Consider the following 22493-nt stretch of genomic DNA (forward strand, 5'->3'; position numbering starts at 1 on the left):
TTTTAAGAGAAGGTAGACTAGATCAGGCCATTCAACTACTAGTTCTTCTGCAGTCACAAGGAGCGAGGGTGATGATGCCAAGGGAAAGAGTCCCTGCTTTTCCACAGGCATGTGCTGTCCTAAACCTTTCCTGCTTGTCCTCATCCTATTATGCTGCTCCACACGTATGCACTTCTGTGCTGAACCTAAACTATTCAGGACTACCTGGATTATGAATAACATCCAGATAACATGGGCATTTAGTACTCAAGCCCACTCACCAAGGAGCAAGACAACACTTACAGCAGCTTCCAGTAAGCTTCAGCCCTAGAGTAAGAAAACAAGTTACACCTATGTTGTGCCATATACTTTTGTTAATTCTTCCTGTGCTGTGTGCTGCACCTGCTTCATCAAAGCAAATTGTCTTACTATTCTACTGAGACAAATTGTGTTGGGCATGACAAGAGGATGAGAAATATTTTCTGGAGGTTGCCTTATCTCTGTATTCTTTGACAGTATGGCCATTAGACATGAGTCGTGACTTATGGCTCAGGTTGCTCTTGAGCAAAGGCAACATCTTTGATTTTAGTGGCCTTACAGGCAACTTTCTTTCATGAATTTGTCCAGCTGTCTTTGAACTCTTGCACAGCTTTAGCATCCAGGACAGGATGTGGGAGTATTCTAGCCTAAGTTATCCTTGCACAGAAAAAGTACCTCCTTTACTATTTTTGTCTACCTACTGCCCCTTAGTTTAATTTGAGGTCCCACAGTTCTTGAATTTCTTCTACATGAATGTCATATTTTCATTTTTCCCCTCTCCCTTTCAAATATACGTGCCCCCTTTGATTTTGTTTGCTCAAGTAGAAATCCCACTCCATGTTCCCCATATGACATAACCCAGCATCAACTACCATAAGATGGCTATAAAAATTCACCAGTGCACAGTTCCAAGAACTTTGATACTTGTCTTGGAACAGAAAGGAGAGGAAAGACCATTTGGGGCTCTTCATAATTAGCCTTATTCATCATATCTACCATATGTATCACATGTTCCTGTTAGCAGTGTATGAAGAACAAAAGATTTCCTATATCAATTCCATAGCACAGTTATCTCTGTAGTACCTTCTGGGTTAGAGCTTTCAGGAAAAAATGATTTAGTTAAAGTGTGGTTTGAATGCTTCCACAACACTAGAGTCTTTTTAGAAAGGATATTTTACAAATAGTTGGTAAGGTCTGGGTTGTTTATTGTTGTTGTTTGCTACAGCTGTATTTTGTTTTTTGTCAGGTGGAAATGGCTTTCATTTTGAAAAGTATTTAAGGACAGCTGCTTCTATTGAACTGCTGAGATGTCTAAAAGCTATTGATAGGTAAATGGCAATTCATTTCTGTAGTGCTCCACTAACTGCACATCTGAGTTTCCATTTGTATACTAGGCACTTAAAGCATGTCTCCAAATTGTAGGTATGCAGGAGTTCACCACTTGCCGAGCGGAACTTAACGATGAAGATGTGCTTTCTGAGCATTCAAGGCTTTTCAGAGGACTTTGCAAAAATGTGGTAATGAAAGTCACTGTCCCCCTATATCAGGTGGGTGCTTAATTGAAAAGGGGGAGACCTGATGCTTCTGGAGCCACTGGCAGCAAGCTCATTTTCAGAGCAACATAACACCGCTCAGGCTGGTGTGGTTACCTTGCTGTCTGTTTGTGATTCTTGATAGACACAGAAAATTTCCTTCTCTCATGTACAGTCTTCAACTGTAAATGCTGCAGGCTAGTCAAACATGTTGTTCTGGCAGAGGATAACTTTGATTGTTGTTGTGGGGTTTTTTTAAGCCCAAAGGGGGTGGCATCATTCTGGAACATGTTTAGTTTGTAGGTGACAAATGATCTGTGAACCCCTCAGAGGCAACTCATTATAAATGAGGCAAGGCAGCAGAAGTCCCCACTGTTGCTCAGTGTGGTAAACCAGTATAATTGGAACTATATAAAGTGAAACTGAGTTAGGATTTAGCAAGGTAATACCCAAAGAAGTCATAAAAATAAAGCAACTTGTTTCAGCTCCTTCCAGCACCTTGAGAATATACTGTTGTGCTTTCATTCACTTCTTCCCACTAATGCTACATATTATTCCTTAATTCTCTCTTGCTTCATTTTACATCTTTGCATAGAGAATGTGTTAATATTTTGTAAGTGCTGATTTGCTGATTTCATTTTGGTCAATGTGTGTTCAGTCACTTCCAAAGACACACATGAGAGACTGCTTCAGTTTGATGCATTGTAGTACACAGGCCTTATTACTTCAAGAAAACAACAATAGCAGCAAAATTTTCTAGCCAAATCTGTAAATTAACCATTATTTTGAATTAATTTCCTAGTCTCTTTCACAAATAATGTTATACAGTAGTGTGCCACCATTTAAAGTTCTCTTATTCTTCCTTCCTTTCAGCACGCAAGGCTGGACCTTCATGCTTTCTAGCTGATAAAGACCAAGCCTAAAGGTGGTGCTTACACACTTGTTTTTGGTTTTGTTGCACTCCTCATATCAGCAGTACACTCTGAAGTAAAGTCTTGACAGATTAATTCAGGTTTAGTTTTCAATATTTTTTCTCATAGACTCTGGACATCCTATGGTAACATTTATTTTACAGATGGCCAGCTTTAGCTTCTGACTTGCACATAGGAAACTAATCCCATATCTCAGTTTATCATAATACAGTTAAACAAGCACAGGACAAGTCATTCTGAAGAAATGCAGAGACAAATGATCAGTCAAAAGTTTAATAAGAGTTGTCTTTATAGGAAAGTTCCTGTAATAGATTCTTTTCCCCTCAATGTCTCTGAAATACAGTATTTTCTTGACTAAGTTGTCTGTTTTCATGAAGGAGACTACTGGTAATAACAGTAATGGCAAAAACATGACATTTAAATTGCTTTTAGAGTGAAAAAGAAAAAAGTGCAGATGGTGTATGAAATTTTAAATTTATCTATCTCAGATATGCTCATCTACTTCGATGCAGAGTCAAAACTATCAAATTATTTTCTTTGCCCATTAGGTAGATATCTTCATATCCTGAATATTGCAAAACTGTTATAGCAGAATTAAATATGTCACTTGCATGAGCAACAGCACTTTCTGTTCAAGCTGGAAAAGTGCTGGGAAATCCCAACCATGACACAGAAAATCTATGGATAAACACTGAATGAAGAGGATTCAAAAATTTGCTTTAGATTTATCAGAAACTCATAATACTCAACCTCAAATCAGCATGCATTCAGCTTCTCAGCTTTCAAAATGCATGAGGCCTTAAATAAATAAATTTTCCTAAAATACTACCTTCAAGCTACTACTAGGTGATCAGTGAACTTAAAGAGGCTGAACAATGAATTGTACCAGAAGAGAAATATCATGTTTGAGCATTTTTTTCTTCAATTTGGATGGGGAGGAAAGGGATGATGATGATTATTTTCAATAGCACATATTAATTATTTAAAATCCCAGTGTGAAACGGCCTTTGTGAGCAGAGTACTATCTACACATTGTTACCCTCAATCTCTTGTTACGGGTAAAAATGAAACACAAATTATATGTAAAGCCAAGAATTTATTTTGCATGCAATTGAAATCCTAACAGTTTAACCAAATAGAATTTATTACTCCAGACTAAGTTATTACAGGGACAAAAAAAAAAAAAATAAGACTACTACTTATAGAGCAAAAGGTTCTATAACAACAAAGAGTTGCGACACTCATGCTTCATGGTCTCTGCTTGTTTTCCTAATATAATTCTTACCATTCCAGTGCCCGTGGTGTCCTAATATTGAAGGTTTTGCAGGGCAGAAGAGATCATGCAGCTTGAATTCTTAGATAGGAGGAATATGATATTGTTGATTTCTCTTTCCTTAGCTTAGGAACATCTTGAAGTAATACTTATGTGTTTGTTAACATGCTTTATACTTTGCTTGCTCTTTATTGATTAGTTCATGATAGAACTGAATTTCCAATATACAGTAGATTTTATGCAAGTTGGATGCTTATTCTTTGTTCTATTTGTACCTCTATAGGTAGTTTTGCCCAGCTCTGAGTCTGCATTTCTTCGACTTACCATTGGTGAGTTGTCTATAGTGGTGGGGCCTCCAGTGTCAGTCAGTGCCACATCTCTTACTGTCCCATGCATGCACATCTCTAGACCATGTCCTGTGTCCCTGTTTTCAAGGCCTTTCCTATTAAACTGTATCTTCTGCAGAGAATAACTGTATTAAACTATGATTATATCATACAAAAATAAGAAAAATAAAGTAAATCAGGCCAATCCACTTAGTCATTAGAAAAAATTGCTCTTATAGCTAAGTCAGGAATTTGCAAGCAGATCAAGAGAAGCTGAGACAAAGTAAGCTTGACAAGCTACCATCCTGAGGCCCTGCAAACTCAGCAGAAAGTCTATGGACTGTTACTAGCAATGGCAATTCAGTACTTACTGGGCTGCAGGGCTGCTCTGTACCAGCTATGGAATGATTTATGTTGTCTTCCTCAGTGACGTGTTTCAAGTTAGGAACAACTTTGAAACATTTTGGAACTACTTCATCTGTTTTTTCTTATGTCATTTCTATGGTGCCATATTTTCTCTCCTAGTAGGATTTGTGGTCCTAGTTCCTGACTTTTTAATGAGAAGGCTGACAGCAGGATTCAGTCATTCCTGCTGAGGATGGACAATAAATTCTTACACTTCATGTCATTGAGGGAATGGGGGTTGTTCAGCCTGGAGAAGAGAAGGCTCCAGGGAGACATTATAGCAGCTTTCCAATACCTAAAGGGGGCCTACAGGAAAGCTGGGGAGGGACTTTCTGTCAGGGAATGTAGTGATAGGACGAAGAGTAATGGCTTTAAGCTAAAAGAGGGGAGATTTAGATTATATAGAAGGAAGAAATTATTCACTCAAAGGGCGGTGAGGCACTGGCACAGGTTGCCCAGAGAAGCTGTGGATGCCCCATCCCTGGAGGTGTTCAAGGCCAGGCTGGATGGGGCTTTGGGCAACATGGTCTGGCGGGAGGTGTCCCTGCTTATGGCAGGGGATTGGAACTGGGTGATCTTTAAGGTTCCTTCCAACCCAAACCGTTCTACGATTCTATGGCACTTCATCTGTTCTGACTGTTATCCATGCTGGGATCTGGTGATACTTTGGAAAATATGACAAAAAGCAGGCTCCTCTGTAGAGGGCTACATTGAAGGCTTGCTTTTGTTTTCAAAGGCAGACTTTCGCTTAAATTTCTCTTACTGTGTTAAATCAATACACACTTCAAGGAAAAATGCAGTTAGGCACAGAATGCAGAAGAAATGAAGAAATATGACACATAGTTGGACATTCAGTCACATATTTTCCACAATGTAGTAATCACTTTGGTTTGTGCCTCTGGGTTTTCCCCTAGATCTGTGATTTACATGGAGAGTTCAAGCATATCCCTCCACCATAGAAAGTAGAAGGTCTAGGAGAAATTTGAATTTGTGCAAAAATCCCTGGGACTTGGGAGAAAAATAACTTTTCAATTAATCAAGTCCTTTTGATGTAGTTGTTCCTCCATTGGCTACAGTAATAAATCACACCCAGTAAAAGCATGTATAGAAAGCAAAAGTTGACTGACTTTTTGTTTGTGATTTTCTCTGTTGCTCTTTAATTATACTATTATATATGTATAAATGTAGTTATAGCAAATAAAAAACTTAGTATCTTTTTGCAAACTACACCTGACAGCTAGTTCCCTGGGATGATAAATTCACTTTCTCAATCTAATGGTAATGCATGTTTTTGTTCGCCTCTGGCAAACACATAACATTGATGGTATGTGCCTAATAGTGACCATAACTTTTGCGTCACCACACTTGTTCTAGTATGTTCAGTTTCAGTTCCCAGAGCCTCACTCTGGAGAGAGCAAGTGGCTACATGACTGAGAGCCTGGCAGAAATGGGTTCTCAGCAAAACACTGGTTCTACACAGGAAGTAGTGGAGGTGTCCATGGATGGACACTTGGGTGCAAAACTATGTTGGGGACTTGTATGCCAAGTATGGTTCTACTCTGAAAAATAACTTGTAAAAGAAATTTCAAAATGGCACCTAGCTTCCAATTGCTCAAAACAAACAAACAAATAAATAAATAAATAAAACCCCCACCCACAACCAAGCAATCAGCAACAACAACAACAAAAAGGTGATGGGGAAAAGCAGCTGTCCCTGTGATGCTCAGACAGAGTCTTCACGTTAGTGCTTTGTTGTGGCTGTATGATCTTAGCAGCCTACGAAGAAAGTGGTTTTCACCTGCCTTCAGTGCAATTAACTAGCCTTTTTTGCAGATCTAGTAAGCAATGCTAGCATACGTTCAGTACCTTTCTCTGAGCAGAGCATGTTTCCTAGAGCTAACAGCTAAAATTAGTAATGCCTATTTTATCATTTGATGTTAACAGGAAAGATATGGATTACATTCAGTGAAGGATCTATTGTATAAGACAAAACCTTACAGGCTCAAGAGAACAACCCCATACGAGAACAGTGCTGTATTTTAAATCATTAAAGATAACTTCTTGCTGGGGAATGCAAGATAATGATAGCACATAATACTCCTCTCTTGCTTGCTTCTTCCTCTTGTATTGATTAGTCCTATACTGTAGGATACTGTGTGAGAGACCAGGGTGCTTATCCTCTATTCCTCTGGGCACTTTGAAGAAATGACCACATTTTTCAAATGACAAACAAGAATCACCTTAGACAGTCAATCAAGAGACATCAAAAGCAACTGGGAAACTTGCAGTCCCAGGTGAACTGTTACTTGAAGATTATCCAGCTTCCTTTTAAGTCATCTCTGGTTTGTCTTTGTACAAAGTTCTGTTGAGCTCAGTCTGGATTTGAGAACTAAACACTGTTTTTTTTTTTTTGTTTTCTGGGCTCCCTTCCCTCCTTTTCTCCTGGGAAGAATAGATAAAAAAAACAACATTGTTAAAGGGATTGAGTACTTGTTCCATGACAGCTAAGGGGTTTGCCTTGCCTCATTAAAGATCCTTTGTTTGAAACAGTTTTATAAGTAATCATAAAAAGAAAACAACGAAAATCTCTGAATTGGTCTGTTTTTGAAATAAAATATTCTGTTCATTTGCAAAAGCACTAAAACAATCACCGTTATGTTTAAAGTATGAGAGTTTATGACTTTGTCTTGACTCAGGTTTTTTCAGGTAAGAATTAGGATTCTGGAATCAGCTGCTGTATCCAAATGCAATGTAAAAGGTAATAACACTTGAAAAAAATATATAGTTTTGCTAAACACTGAGTTTACTAAGAATGAAACAGACAGTGATCAGTTTGAAAGATGTAGACCTTCCTACTCCTATACATGGAATATAGATACCATTTTTTTGTTTTGAAGTTGTAATACATTTTGGAATTGTAGGTGGTTAGGAATATGATATATCAACAGTTTACAGGCAAGTTGTTTGCTGAATGTGCTTAAAAATTACATACCTTCGCCCACAAAAATGATGATCAAAGGAAGTACAAAGCTAAGTAAATCTTTCAGGTTCCTGAGCCTAACCCCAACGTTTAGTTTCCAAGGATACATCCTGCATCAAGAATTGTTGCATTAGATCAAGGGGCAGGGGCTAAATAAACATCTGCTGTTAGCAAGAATTTGCATCACAAAACTGCATGGTATAGTACTTCTTTGAATGACAAAGTGCTTTTGTCAGAAGCAAGCTTCTAATAGTGTGAACAAGGACATCTGCTTGTTTCTGCCATATTTTAGGAACAGAAAATTACTGTTTGGTCAAGTTATCACTTCATGACATATAATATTCTTTTCATTCTAATTTCCAATTATGTCTTGCTTTGAGGGAAAAAGAAATCATAAGACCTTCCATAAATATATTTTTATGTCTAATTGCCATCTTAACAATTGAAATTTTCCTTATCAAGTAGATCTGCAGTAGTGGTAGAGTTCCAAAAATTACTTAGCTTGTTCATTTTTAGGTCATCTAATTCCATCTTTCTGTCACATCATGCTCTTCACCAAATTATTCTACTGTTTTCCAAGAAGGGGCTTGATAGAGCTGTTATTAGTGATCAGAGATGAAGAGACAGTGCCTCACATGTTTTAATTTTTATCCTTCGATCTGTAGTGATAAAAGGATAGGAAATGTTTTCATGTTTTATTTGTCTTTAGATCTTCACAACTGTATACTAAACTGTTTTCTGCAATTCTCGCAACACCAATTTTTGTACGTCATGATTTGCCTAAAATGCGGTGGACTTGTTTGCAGTCGTGTGGTTCACTCACTGCATAGGCTACACAGCATGGCAGCCCACATACCCTTCTGCCCCATCCCCTGGATTGGGGCATGGGTTCTTGGGGCGATGGGGTTCATGGGGCAATGGATTCTTCTCAAGAGCCATATTCCATTGCTCAGGCTCCTTTGTTGTTTCTCTCTTAGGGCACATGTGAGACAACAGATTTTGCACAGGATTTCTAAAACGTTTGCTTTCTTTACAGTTCTGTGATAAAGTGGGAATTAAGTGGCATGCCATCCTGCTGCTGCTCGGTCATCACTGGCAGGAGTTCAGCATGGTGGGGACAGTGTTCTCACAATCAGTTTCTTTCCCTGCTCCATCCCCTCTGTTAAATGTCACTTCAGAAGATCAAGCTTTTCTTCTAAATTGTGGAGTCTCCTCTCTGTCTTGCTGCTAACTGCATCTTAGGCTGGTCCTGATTCTTGCTTCACAGGCTCTCCCTTTTTGTCTGTCCTCAGCTTCACAGACAATGTGCTTTATATCTCTATAGTGGCATCTGTTTATCTGTTGCTTCATTGGATTTTCCATTTAAGTCACTACATTTTGGAGAAGCAAGTTTTCTTTGGGGTTTCACCATTTCACTCGGGGCAATATCTGTTTGTTTTATTAAGGATTTCTGACCACAGTTTATATAATAATCAGATGCTTGAACAAATCTCAAATCTTGCAAAAGCTACCTGCTGTAGTATGTACCTGCCAGAAGTATGATCACACAAGGATGGTCAGTAGTTGTGTAGATTTTTTGAAATCTGTTTTAAAGAGTAAAACTGAAATCACTTTAACTACAGAAAAGTAAATCACCCACATCTCTTGTGATGTTCTTTGCAAGCTTGGCAATAATCTCTTTTCCCCTTCATCTCATCTAGTATTTCTAACCTCTCTGTTTCTTCTCTAGAGATTTACAAACAAGTTCCTTAACATGAAATATCAGATTTTCTTTTCGTATTTCTCTCTTTTTCTAGAACAAATTGTGTCTCCCTACATAGCTGACAAATTGAGCAGAAATTACCACTAAATTAAGTTATGAGTTAAGTTCTTCATGATTCAGCATTTCTTGTGTGGTGTGCCAAATGCACATTTCTTCTCTTCTCAGTATGATATTTTTTTAAATATTTCTTCTAGAAATGTTGCTTCTCAGCAAGTTAACTGATTGGATTACTTAAGTCTTCATCTAATTCTCCTTTTCTGCTGTTCATCTATTCCAGCATCATTTATGCTTGTTTATCTTCTTTATATCTACTTTATCTTAGTAATTTATTGCCTGAAAGCATAACCCATGTTATATTTAGCAACAGTCCAATATTTGCAGTTCTTAATCCTGTTCCACTTATACTAGTCTGTAACTTGTCCCAAAAGGAATACAAGACATGTATTTAGTAAAGCTAAGAGTTCAGAACATACAGAATATATGAATTTACTTACTGTTCATAAATCGGACAAACAACGACTTCATTAGTTACCATGCACCAGTTATCATAGGAATACTGAAATTTTATTTTGAAATTTAATTTAATACACTTGTGTTACTGCATGACTGGCTGTTTGTTTCTTATAAAGTACCTCATCTCAACTATTGACTTTTCATCTGTGGGAGATCTCCTAGCTCCAAAACTGCCCCTTCACAGGGGGGAAAGAATGCAGGTGTAGGAGACATTTCTATCCATACTGAAAAGCTTCAAGCTATGAGGCTTTTCCTTTTGTTCTTCAGACAGCTTTTTTATCCCATGTTCTACTGTAGCTTCTGTTGCTTTGATTGAAATCCCTTGCCAAATGCTTTTGAAGAGCTAAATATAACTACAGCCTATAAATTTGCCTTTATCTAGGTAGTAATACCTTCAAAGGACACTTATAGGTAAAATAAATGTTCTTTCCACTGTGCAAATGAGTATGCAATAATACTTCAGTGGTGCATGGATCCTATGGAATTTAGAAAAAAACACACATTATTGTGGTAACTTTATACTATCTCTTTATGCTATTTATAATGCGTCTTTTCAACTGAAGCATCATTGCTATCGCTAGAGACTTTTTTTTTTCAAAATTTTCTCTCAAACTACAGAATCTTTTTAGGATTTTCAGATGAAGAGGAGTCAAGGACTTCTTTGGCTAATTTTTGCACTTAAGTCACCTAGCAAAGAATAATAAATGAATTCCTAAAATTTAGGGATAACAATGCAGAAAAAGGATTCATAATGTGTACTTTCCAAAATGCAGAGCAAACATTTTATTCTTAAAAGAGAGAGAGAGAATAGTCATTGTTACACATTGTTTAAGTGAAACTAACTTTTTGCAGGACAGAAAATATAAGTGCTTTCATATTTTAGAAAATTTGCATTTGTTTTCATGCATAAACATACTTCAGCTATTTATACAGCTTATGAAAATTTCATGTAAAAATTTAGCTGAAAGTAGCTGAAAGCTGTTGCAGAATTATTACATATGGCTTGCCCTATTCCTGTTCTCCCCTCAGCATTTTCTTACAACACTTCTGGGAACAGAATATACGGCAAGGTGGATCCTTGTGCAGAAGGAGGTCACCAACTTAGCTGTAGTGATTCAGCCTCATATTTATGAAATCGTTAAATCTGTTTATTCCATCAAGAAGGTCCCAACACAATTCTATGCTGAATGAGTACTTTAATAATAAAGCCCGTATTCCTTATGCAAAGAATATTATGCAAATAATTTGTGCGCATAACAAGTTTTATGTGAATTGAAAAGGTATATAGAGTAGCTTTTAAAGAAATACAAAGTGAGCTGTAATCTGGATCTTGAAATAGCCTTTTTCTTGATAATTTATTATGCAAACTGCTCATATTAAAACTGTCTGGATTACTATTCCCATTTTTTTGAAAAAAAAAAAGTATGGAAGAAACATAAATTTGCATTCTGCTTATCATGCAGTCTTCTGGAGAGTCTGGTTAACGCCAAAGCTCAAGACCTTTGAAAAGTAAAAAATGAATTGTCATTTCAAATTCTCATTTCCTGATTTTATTAAAACCAGAAAATACAGGGTTCAGAAAATACAAGTGTTCAGTAATGCCCATTAATGCTCTCTGGAATTGTCAACAAGTTGTAAAAATTATGCGTATGTAGCCTACAGGGTTGATCTGCACAGAGGTGGGGGGCCTGGTATGATGTGATGTGAACGTGCCCAGGATTCATAATCTTAGAAAGAGTAGGTGTCTGTAGCTGAGGTGCCCTTTTTTCTCCACAGGCTTGTAAGGGTAGTCAGAAGTCATTCTGAAAGGGGCTTTGCAGCCCCTTAGTTGTTTCTTTGTGCCACTACATCAGGGGGCATGCTGAATCTGAGCATTAACTTAAAATGTCAGCTGCTAACCTTTTGAATGGTCATTTAGGGAGCCTTTACCATTTCATGACAGACATATATAATTAAATGCCTAAATTTCATGCATCTTTTTTGCAAAAGCCTTGTTTGTTAGGACCACAGCTGGCTCTTCATTCTGCAGGCAGGAGAGCCCCAAGAACAAATGTATTTCATTGTTTGGTTTTGTGCTTTCTGACAAACCACTTACAAAACAGAGCTAGGGTAAGAACAAAAATAGTCCATGCACAGTCAATTTTTGGCTTTACATCATGCAAAGTAGAAGTTTGCCCCAGAAAAAAAGCTACGTTTCACCATATAGAGACAGTCCACCTGCCTGGAAAACAATTTACATATACTGGGGAACTATAAAAGGTCAAACTTTACACTGAATTACACTGTAAAATCAAACACAGATGATTGTTAAATGGAACTAACTAAAGCAGAAGTCCAGGTGGTTATATAGCTGGAAGCTTCCTTTTCCTAAGGAAAACGTGAATGGCCAAAAAGCAGTGCACCAGAACTGCTTTGGATCCATAAGGGTTCAGTTCTGCCATTTCTATGCCTAGACATCTGTAGGGGGGGGGAAAAAGGCCACATGCAGGAAGCAAGCTTTAAAAGGATGTGTTCCAGGACAGATATCTCCATCCCAGAAGGAAACTAGATCACCTCAGTGACAAACAAGCTCTCTTGCCTTTTTGGACCCTGTGGAGCATCCCTGTGCTTCTGAGGTACAATATAACAATCTGTGATTTCCCTCCTTAAGTTAGCTCTGTTTGCGGAGTGTTTATTTCATACTCAAGCAATTTAAAGTGTGCTTTCAGAAACAGTAAAAACTGTGCAAAAAGTATCAGAGATTCACTAGACCTAATCTGAAGTAAAATACCACAAGATGTTTGCACAGCAGGCTCAGCTGTCTCCTGCACTGTCATTTGTGACTGCTGAGTTCTTTTCACCTGTGGGTTTTTGAGTAACTAGCTGGCTGCTGTGCAGACATGGTAGTGACCAGTTGCTTCACTACAGCTCTGCACGCTAAATACCAAGAGCTCACAGCAAGACTGCCTCAGGAAGAGGTTTGTTATATAGCAGAGGCTGATGTGAGGGGACAGGTAGTACTGGATCTTGCTTGCTTTAGAAACTTACAGAATAAGTTTATCGAGGTAGATATTGCTATTGATATTTTTAAAAAGGGTCCTTGCCCTACAAAACACGTCCTTAAAATGCTGTTGGAGTGTATATAGTAAATGATTTTGTATTTTCCTTTCTGATTGATAAATAACAGCACAAGAAACTTTATTTCAGATTCTAAGACAGTTTTAAAATAAGCAAGGAATGAAAGACGTTTCCCCAGGAGATCTGTATTTGTGTGCGTGCTGAAACACATGCTTTCCCTTTGTCATTTGACAGCCAGAGACACATGGAAAAGGGACACGGTAAAATGTCTGTTCTGTTATATACTACACAGGGAAAGTTCAACAGTGAGAATAAGAGTAGCCTAAGGTGCAAGACAGATACAGAAACTTGCATATACCCTAAGTGACATTTGATTGTACAGGAAGGATTAATGCAACTAATGTTAAGCTGGTTTGGCTAGGTTTTAATGAATAAACAACAGCCTTGCTCAGCATTACAATGACTACTAGCTTCCCTGGAACAATCTCTGAGTCAGCCAGCAATAAGCATGTGCTCTTTCCACTGTTGTTACATGCCTATTTACATGTAGCTCTGTTTTCTTGATTCACATTTACTGGACATCAAAACACAAACATATGTTTAGCTCTTACTGTTTACTTTATGATGGGGGTTGTTTGGGGCACCTCTAATGTTCTTCTCTCCAGCATGTGGAGCTTGGTGTGCCTGTTAAAAAGTCATGCTCCTAAGACCTTTACCCTGACCATTTTTTCATTTTTTTATTCTTTTAGAATAGTAAATATGCTGAATAAATTTTACTCTATCTCATATGTCAATGAAGTTTCCTTGTGATTATGGGCACTAACTACAGGTTTCAGCATCTTCACTTTGAAACTGATGTAGCAGTTTCAGGCAAGACAATGGTCTGGTTTACTGCCCTTGATGCTGGTTGTATGAAATACCAAGTACAGGAGCATGTGTTTTGTATATACGTTACAGTTAGCAAGCTATTTGGAAAGGACATTCATATGCTGAACCACAAGCATTTCCAGTCATCTTATAGCTCATGAATGATAATGAAGCTCATCTTCTATGTTGGTAATTTTATTACAGTGATTAGATCAACTCAGGATTAATGCTTCTTGGATTTGGCAGTAGCATCTTACACAGTGATATTGCAGGTCATTCCTTTGACAAGAGGACTAATTACATTGCTCTTCTGACAGTTTGTTTATATCTATGTTTTTTTTTTTCATTAGAATAGCTCCCAAGCCATTTTTCAGACAGCTCTCAGGACTTTGCTACAGGTTTTTATTCTATACAAAAAAGTAACTTTTCTCGAATTAGATTGTTCTCACATTCCCTCAAGCGTCAAAAACCCAGAATCTTTTTTTATTTCAGATGGCTGAAAATTCCACCCCCACATACATCTTTAAAGATTAAAGAAAAAAAAAATAGTGAACTAGATAAATGGCTTTGCTTTGGATAGAGACCAGGCCTCTAGCACTTCAGATTTCATTTCCAAAAGAAAAGGATCGGAATGTTAATGTATATACAATTGGGAAAATAACATTGTCACATTATAGCTAGTATGATTCAACCTGCCCAATGTTTCTGTGTCGTGCTAGAAGAAATAGAATGTCAGAAAGCAGTAAATAATGCTGCATGTTAATATGAATCTAAATTTTAAGACCCGGGGGGAATAATACTTGCAGTTAAACTGGCTGGGACAAAAACTTATCGGTGCTGTTCAGGATGTACATTGATCACTCAAAAAGGTCAGGAAAAAATTCATCCTCTCACAGCCCACTCTTCCTTCTTTCACTACAAGTTTGTTGAATATGAGCATATCAGTTGTTTGCATGCTGGTTTATTTGCTCTTCCCCGTTGTTGAATCCTGATGGAGATTAAATGAAATATCAGTTTAACCTGATAAAATAATTATCAGTCATATTTGCAGCAAGCAATAGTGAGGAATTATATGGCTTCATATGAACTGATTAGTATTTTATTTGTTTTCTGATTTCCAGAAAAAGAGGTGTGTCAGATCTCAGTCTTTGGAAGATTAACCTGTCATTGAGTTAAGTACTGTCATCAAAATAAAGGGCTGTCACACAATAAGCTGAAAACCTGTTTTTTCCATGACCGTCAATCAGAGAAAGGTAAAAGCAGCCAGTTATGCCCACGGTTTTCTACAAAAGCTGCAAGCAGGATGTTGCTCAAGAAAATGGTGCCTTAAAAACAGAGGCCACTTTCTTGAAAATTCCACCTGAAAATCAGAATTAAAAAACAGGATGTTTGAACATTGAGGAATGTTCCCGGAATTGTGATCTAACAGTGTATCTCCACTACTTGTAACTTATTCTGTGAAAGCAGTGATTTGTAGGACAATTTAATGGTATTTTGTTAGGCAGATGAATCTTTGTGTTGCCGAACGGATGGCTGTCTGTCTCCATGGTCCTACACAGCCATGGGCAGTGTTGCAGTACACAGTCCAGAAAGGTTCACACAGCTTCTCTCCCAAGCTCCCCATGCATACCATTCATTGTATGACATACAGTCAGATCCAAAACATCCCAATACAAACTCGAGAACTTTTGAAAAAGGAACATAGTCTGCAGTGTGGCACAGGAGACATCCCAGGGAATGATTGCAGACTACGAAGGGATTCAACTTACATGTTGTTGATCTAGAAATGTCTACAACCTGTCTGTTTCCTACAGATTTTTTCAGATACCCTTTACAGCCTAGAGGAAAATACCTGCTCTGTGAACCATGGGTGTTGTTACAACTGAAGTGAAAGATAGTGATCTAGAAATTACCTGTGTGAGGAACTTTAAGGCACCAAAGCTGTTATATGGGAACAAATTATATCAAAATCAAATGCAGAAGTGATCCTAAACCTTCTGCTGTTTAAATGCCACATTTAAAGCTGGTGGCTTGCAATATTGTACTACCATTGAGAATTGAGAGCTGTAGTGTAAAAATATGAATTTACCAAGTTTATTATGATAAAAGACCTTGCAATAGTAGGCAAAGTGACATGGATGGTCTTTAGCATGGATGGACTTTAAAGGTCTTAAAGCCAGTAATACTCTTAACAGGGTGACTGAGCACTCTAAATCTCCAGCTTAAGGTATCATTTGCCTTAATTACTTGTGGATCAGCTGTCTCAAACTGCTGGCGTTTTCTTGAAAACATCATGTTGGTGATGCAGTGAAAGTCAACCTATAACCTGCTAGATAAGTTCAATCAATACTTCCTTACAATTAACTTACAATAATAATAAACTCTCTAAATAGCAGGTTTATCTTTACTTCTCTCTCTCTCTCTCCCTCCCTCTTTGGAACAAAATGAAATAAAAAATAATAATAAATAAAAGATAGAAACCCTCATATAGTATATAGGAGGTGAAGACATCTATAATGTATTATCTTTCAGAAATGGAAATCTGATAGCCAGATGTTAATTTGCAAAATTATAAAGAAATACAGGAAAAGTAATTTCCTGAAAATGTCGTGAATTGAACACCCCAGAATCGAGAGGGTAAAGTACAAGCAGAAGATAAATAAGAAAAGGCTTAGAAGATTAGCAGATTATTTAATATGAATTTGTTGCACTGTTTCACTGTAGTGCAGAAAGGTCCTTTTAGAATACAGAGTATAATAACAACAAAATCTTAATGCTCTTTGTAATGAAGAAAAGAAGTCTTTACCAATTTGTGACACCTTTGATGGAGAAAGAGAAGGACTTCCAAATTAAGGAGCATTTTCTATAATTGCAGCGTGGATGGATTACAGGCTTGCATTAAGAATTAGCAGTCAATTTAAGAGCAGAATATTTCTGAATTTACTGAAAGTAAAATAATTTACTTCCATTAAACTAATTGTCAGTAAAGTTTTGAGTGCTTATAGCTCACAACTGTTTCTCATAAAGGATAGGAAGCCTAACAGTGAGCAATTCCCTGAAGTATGTGTCATTTATTATTGGACCTCAGAACTCATCCATTTTGGGCTCATATCACAGGAAGCTTTTTCATTAGTAGTCTTCATGATTAAGGTGACCTGTAGCTGAGTTGCTTTTGCGCACATTGTGTTCCATGCTTCTCCTGTAAATGAATACCTGGCTGTATGGAAATAATGTCATTTTTAGGAGGCAGAATGTGTGATAGAATTGGAATATAAATTAGTATCATCTGGCTTCAGTTTGTGGATCTTGCCAAGTCATGTTACAAATAAAATTGCCTGACCACTGTCTTTTCCTTGTAACAGAGGGTCTGTATTTCTGTTCAGCAAAAGGTGAGTCCATACCCAGTACTTCATGCTGTTAAACCAGTTATATCTTGAGGTCACGGTCTAGCGTTGCAGTGAAATATTTACTTTACTGACTAAGAATTCACCGCGATACAAGTTCTCCCTCCCTTGTAAACTTTGATCATAATCTGTCTTTAAGTATTGCTTAGATACTGTCCTGCTTGTCCTGTAAATGATGAATGGCTACAAACTCCCTCCAAATGATAATGATTTTTTTTTCCTCAAGTTACCATGATACTCTTTTTAAAACATTAACTTTTCAAAATTACTGCACAATTCTTTGCGGATATGTCACTCACTATGATACTTATCCCTTCTAATTCTCTCTATGTTTGTTTTAGCCTTTACACCACTGTCTCAATTTAAGGCATACTTTTAAAATATACATATTTCTTAGACTTATAACTTGCCCAAACAGGGACTGGCTGATCACAGCTGACAATCTAGTCTCTGATTGTTAATGCAAAATTAGGTCAGCTGATCACTCCTACCTCATGTACCTTTAATTGCTTTTTAATTAAGTTGTTCTGTGCTAGAAAATGAACCTAAGATTTAATTGTCTTGTGTTCCTTTAGCAGCAACTGTTGCCCTAAAGCTGGTAATTTGCAAGCTGCTTTTGTTCATCTTAACCCTACCTTCTTTGCTTAACTGTCTGCCTCTGCACAGTCTTTCCCTCATTTTTATGTTTCAAGACATGCAAACTCTGGCATTTTGACAGAATAAATGAAGGTAGTAATTTTCATCACTACTGTACTCAATCTCTTTTTTTTTTTCGTGAAAACTAGACTGGTTCATCTCAAGTTGCTGGATATCTGGCAATTTTACATAAACTGAAGATCAGCCATTTAATCTGTCAGATGGAATAATGTCGGATAGATTTGATGGATGGTTCATAGAACACACATTATTCCTGTTTCAGGGATAGTTGAAATGTCTGATAACTATGCCTTATACTATGCTCATTTTATGTGTTCAGATAGTTCATTATTTTTCACACTTATCATGCCTGAATGGTGACGATAATAGCTCCAGTACTGCTCTCTATTTGTAGGAACGTGATGCTAAGAACTGGAGTAAATTACATCTGTCTCGATCATTCTTTTTTTTCCTTGGAAAGCATGATGTTGCTTCCTTTCCTCATCTCTTCAATCATCTGTTGGGCCTTGTTGTCATTAGCTATGTCAACACACTTCAGGGAAATGCAATAGCTAAGTCTCATCTAAACAGACTTGAGAACTTACTGTGGCCATGAGTCAAACCAAAGCCCTTAATGCTGTTCCTCCTGCTGTCCTAATCTGTCCCAAATGCCCAGGACACCAACATCAATCCGGACTTCAGGAGTTCTCTGTTTTCTTTTCTTATATGCTTTTGTTGGCTGTTTATTTTGGTGCTTCCGTTAGCGTAGAAGCTTGTCCGTCTCTTTTTGTGTGCTAATCATTTTTAACTTTCCATGACTTCTATACTGGGCATCTAGACCCAGGATTAAATTTATATGGCTAGTCTGATTTGATCGTAAGTGATAAACATCTTGCTTTTATTGCCAAGTTACAGTACTCTACATGGACCTTTCATAAAACGTCTTTCCAGGTTATCTGCACTGATAAGTGACAGTGCATGTGAATGGAAGTTAATCAAACCAAATCAGTCACTGTGGTGGGTTGACCCCAGCCAGCAACTGAGTATCCACCAGCCATTTGCTCACCCCCCTACCTTCACCCTCCATGAGATGGGGAAGAGATTCGGAAGGGCAAATGTGAGAAATACTTGTGGGTCAAGATAAAGATAGTTTCATAATCTGTTTCATAATAATGATGAGCTAGTGTCTGGAACTCTGTTGGATTCAAGTGGGAAACAACTAGCAAGGAAGTATTTATAGACCAGCTCTGCCCTCTTGAACCCATTAACATAAGTGGAGTTATTTCTGATGAAAATAACAGCAAAGACAAAGCACGTTCCAAAATGCCTTTGATGAACCAACAGCATCTAACTCTTCTTAGCTGTATCCATGTTGTTATGAGAAGCTAAGTAGTTTAACACCTAAAAAACTTAACTTAGTTGTGACATTTTAGAGACTTTAGATTCAGGTGCTTTTTAGATTCAAGAGTAAGATAAGACTAAAGACTTTGGCATGAGGAAAGTTAAAAGTAGGCTTTAGAGATCACAGGGAGAAAAATTGCTATTCTGAGCTTTACTCTGCATTCATGAGATTTCATTGCCTTTCAGTGAGGTTTTTGACAAAACTATTTACATAGCAGGACCAAAACCTTATTCTGCTAGTATTTCATGTGGAACAGCAACTAACCAATCTGAATGCCACCTGCCTATTACAGCTTTCTTACCTGAAAGAAAAGTCATGCTGAAGAGTCTTTTGTTCTGCTTGCACTCTATAGAGAACAAAATGACACTGCTGTGTAAGCTCTTTCAAGGAAATAATTGCTAATTTATTTTTTTAAATAATAAGCACCTGTACTTTTACTAAAGGAAATCATGCTTAAAAGTTCTTTAGGGATACCACTTACAAATAATTCAGCTGATGTTTTTGGCCAAGTCCGTAGATTCATTTGAGAGCAGCAAAAATGTTGTGATGCAGACACGTGTATTTGTTTGATGGGGATGATGCTGTGGATGAAACAGGAAGCAGCTTGCTGCTTCTAAGCCAGACAGGTGAGAAGAGTAACTGTGTGTTTGGCATAGCTGCAGCTAATGATACAAAACATAATGCATTGCATAGTGTAGACTGTGCTGTATAAAAGTGAAATTGAAATTGAGGCTAATGATCCCCTCAGGTTTCGGTGATGAGATCTTCCCTGGAGAACGATGTCGTGTATTTATGCTTTATTTTTGGTGGCTGCATAACCACTAAATCTATTTAATTGATCTTATATAATAATCTGATTACAAAAAATGTTCCAGTTCTAAAAATATTTCAGACCAAAGGCTTATTTCTATCACAAGGTACAACGGTAAATGGGGAGTATCTTCAATACGACATTTAATTTACAATATATGAAAATAGAGTATTAATATTATCTGAGGATGGCATGACCAGGAGTATCTTTCTGAGACATAATTTCCCACCTCCTCATCCCAGAGTCAGCTGTGTCGTATAACTCTGTTCATAACTTGATCAAGGTCCATGTTTTAGTGCAGCAGATAATCAGCAGCCTCTCCTTTTACTGAAAGCAGTAGAAATTCTTCTGCTTGCTAACAACATTTTCCTGGATTTAAGTGTGTGATTGAGTCTAATTTATGAAATTTTGTATTACATAACTATTGAATATTCTTTTAGGTATTGAAATCATAATTCAACTTGATTGTGAAAAACTACTAATAACTAATATTACATGCAATCTTTTTTCTGTAAATAAATGCCACTCGATATAAATGATATCTATGTCATTCTTGTTTACATTTCTCTTCATTTCCTGGTACTATATTCATAAATATATGGTTGATAAAATAAACCTGACATTCTTGTTGAAAAACATAATTTCAATTTTCAGAAAGAAGACTTTAAAAACAGTGATTAAACATCTGTTACTTAAACTGCCATGAAACAAATTTGTTTTTGTTTTTTATTATTATTTTTCAAGACAGTGCTGCAAACAGTTCACACAGTATAATAAAGGCAAGGACTTATCCAAGATTTCAGATCCCTTAATCATGCTAACTTAGTTTCAGTCATACATTTTTAGCGTGTAGTTAGACTGATATAATTACTACTTTACGCAGCTGTAGGAATATATGAAGCTCTGTCGCTGCTTAACTCCAGTGTGCCAAACACAACACACAGTCTTGCAAGGCGTGGAGCCACATCTGCTCTCATAAATTTGCTGTAATAAGACTCCTGAGGCTGGGGTCGTAGGATGCCTAACACTAGTTTTGTCAGGATGGTCACATGCAATGTAGCATTCAGGCAACTGTTTTGGCTTTGTTGGATGAATGAGTTTAAATATCTGTAGATAGTTGCCACACAGAGGTAAGATAAACAGAAAAGGTACATCAGTAATACTAATGTGGGTATCAAACTAATGTTGTATCAGAATGCGGCAGTATCTGGACAAACACATTTCCTGCAGTAGTTCAATCATTTATCTTAATATGGTACCTTGGACTGCTGCTGAGTGCAGTATTAATTTCTGAGCACTACAGTTCTGTGTTGAAATTGTGTGAATTGTTGATTTTGTTGCTTTTCTCATGTGCTTCTCTTAAAACTCAGTGAAAGGAAGCCCATTGAATAAAGGTTTGTTTTAGCAGATTTATCAAAATAATTTAATTTTTGCGGAGAGGGGGTATGAGTCAAAAATACTGGCTTGTCAGTACTGAAAGACTAGATATTTAGACATAAAATATCCAACAATTTTAGAAATCCAAAATACACCACACTAGCTATTTCTTAAATTATTTAGTCTGTTTCCAGTCTTCCTTGCTTCTTTGCAACAGTACCTATTCACCTGTTATTTGTTTGATTTTGATCTTGTAAAGCTAATTAAGTTCTATGGTTTCATTCTACCAAGCAATTCTTATTTGTTCTTTAGTAAAATTTACAACTCTAATTCACTTTTTCCGTCTACTATAAAATTACCTGTCTCCTGTTTGATGCAAGAATAGGTTGAACAATGTCTTCTGTTCAGTCCTGTCTGATATTATTGAACTCCAACTGAAAAAAACAGCTGATTTAATCAATATTTTCCTGTCTTACACTGTGTGTTTCACTCTCTAACATGCAAAGCCAGCCTCTCAGAGAGACTGTGGTCTTCCAAGCAACCTACACTTTTGTTCCCAAACAAAAAGGTTTTGGGTAGCCAAGGTGCTTTCCCTCCAGTTCTTTCAACGTCTTCCAGCCCTCTTTGAGGACATGCAACACCTCTCCCTGTAAGGCATTAGTAGTGCCGTAATTTGGCAAGGCCAAGTTTGTATGCCTTGTCAGCCCTTCACTTTCACTTTGCTCTTACAACTCTAAATGCACGTTTTTTGCTCTCTGGCTGAAGTTTGGGACAGCCATCCCTTACTCCCTGCCTTCAGGACTAATTGGACTTTTGGATCATGCTGCAGGGCTGAGAAAAACTGGAGTTGCCCAGTCCAGAGCCCTTGGGGCCTTTACCCTCAACCTGATGGAGATTTCACCTGCTTCCAGGACAGCCTTGCAGAAATAGACTGTGTAGTCTCCCTGATTTCAAGTTTTATTTAACGCTTACTGTGGCAGCTTTAAGATGTTAACTGGAAGAAGGCAGTAGAAAGGATATTTCCAAGTTCCTTTAAGTTTATTCTGTGCTCTGCTTATCTGTAGCGCTTATTTAAACATGGGTTACTCATTAGATGGGATGCAGTGACAGCATTCATGGGATCTGGCCTGTGCATGTAGAGGAGGATGCTAGAAATACCAACCTCTCATTTAAGGTAAGCTTTTCTGTACCTGAAGCA

The 22493-nt window shown here is 37.4% G+C and overlaps 1 long non-coding RNA gene across 1 annotated transcript; it reads left to right on the forward strand.

The window, feature by feature from the left end:
• The first annotated feature begins 1262 nt into the window (after positions 1-1262).
• LOC136789745 (uncharacterized) lies at positions 1263-4084 on the forward strand. Its single transcript, XR_010828671.1, has 3 exons — positions 1263-1346; positions 1441-1565; positions 4039-4084. It is a non-coding gene; the product is annotated as an uncharacterized lncRNA (long non-coding RNA).
• Positions 4085-22493: the final 18409 nt, after the last annotated feature.

This window comes from Anser cygnoides, chromosome 1, assembly GCF_040182565.1.
Source record: "Anser cygnoides isolate HZ-2024a breed goose chromosome 1, Taihu_goose_T2T_genome, whole genome shotgun sequence".
NCBI classification, from domain to species: domain Eukaryota; kingdom Metazoa; phylum Chordata; class Aves; order Anseriformes; family Anatidae; genus Anser; species Anser cygnoides.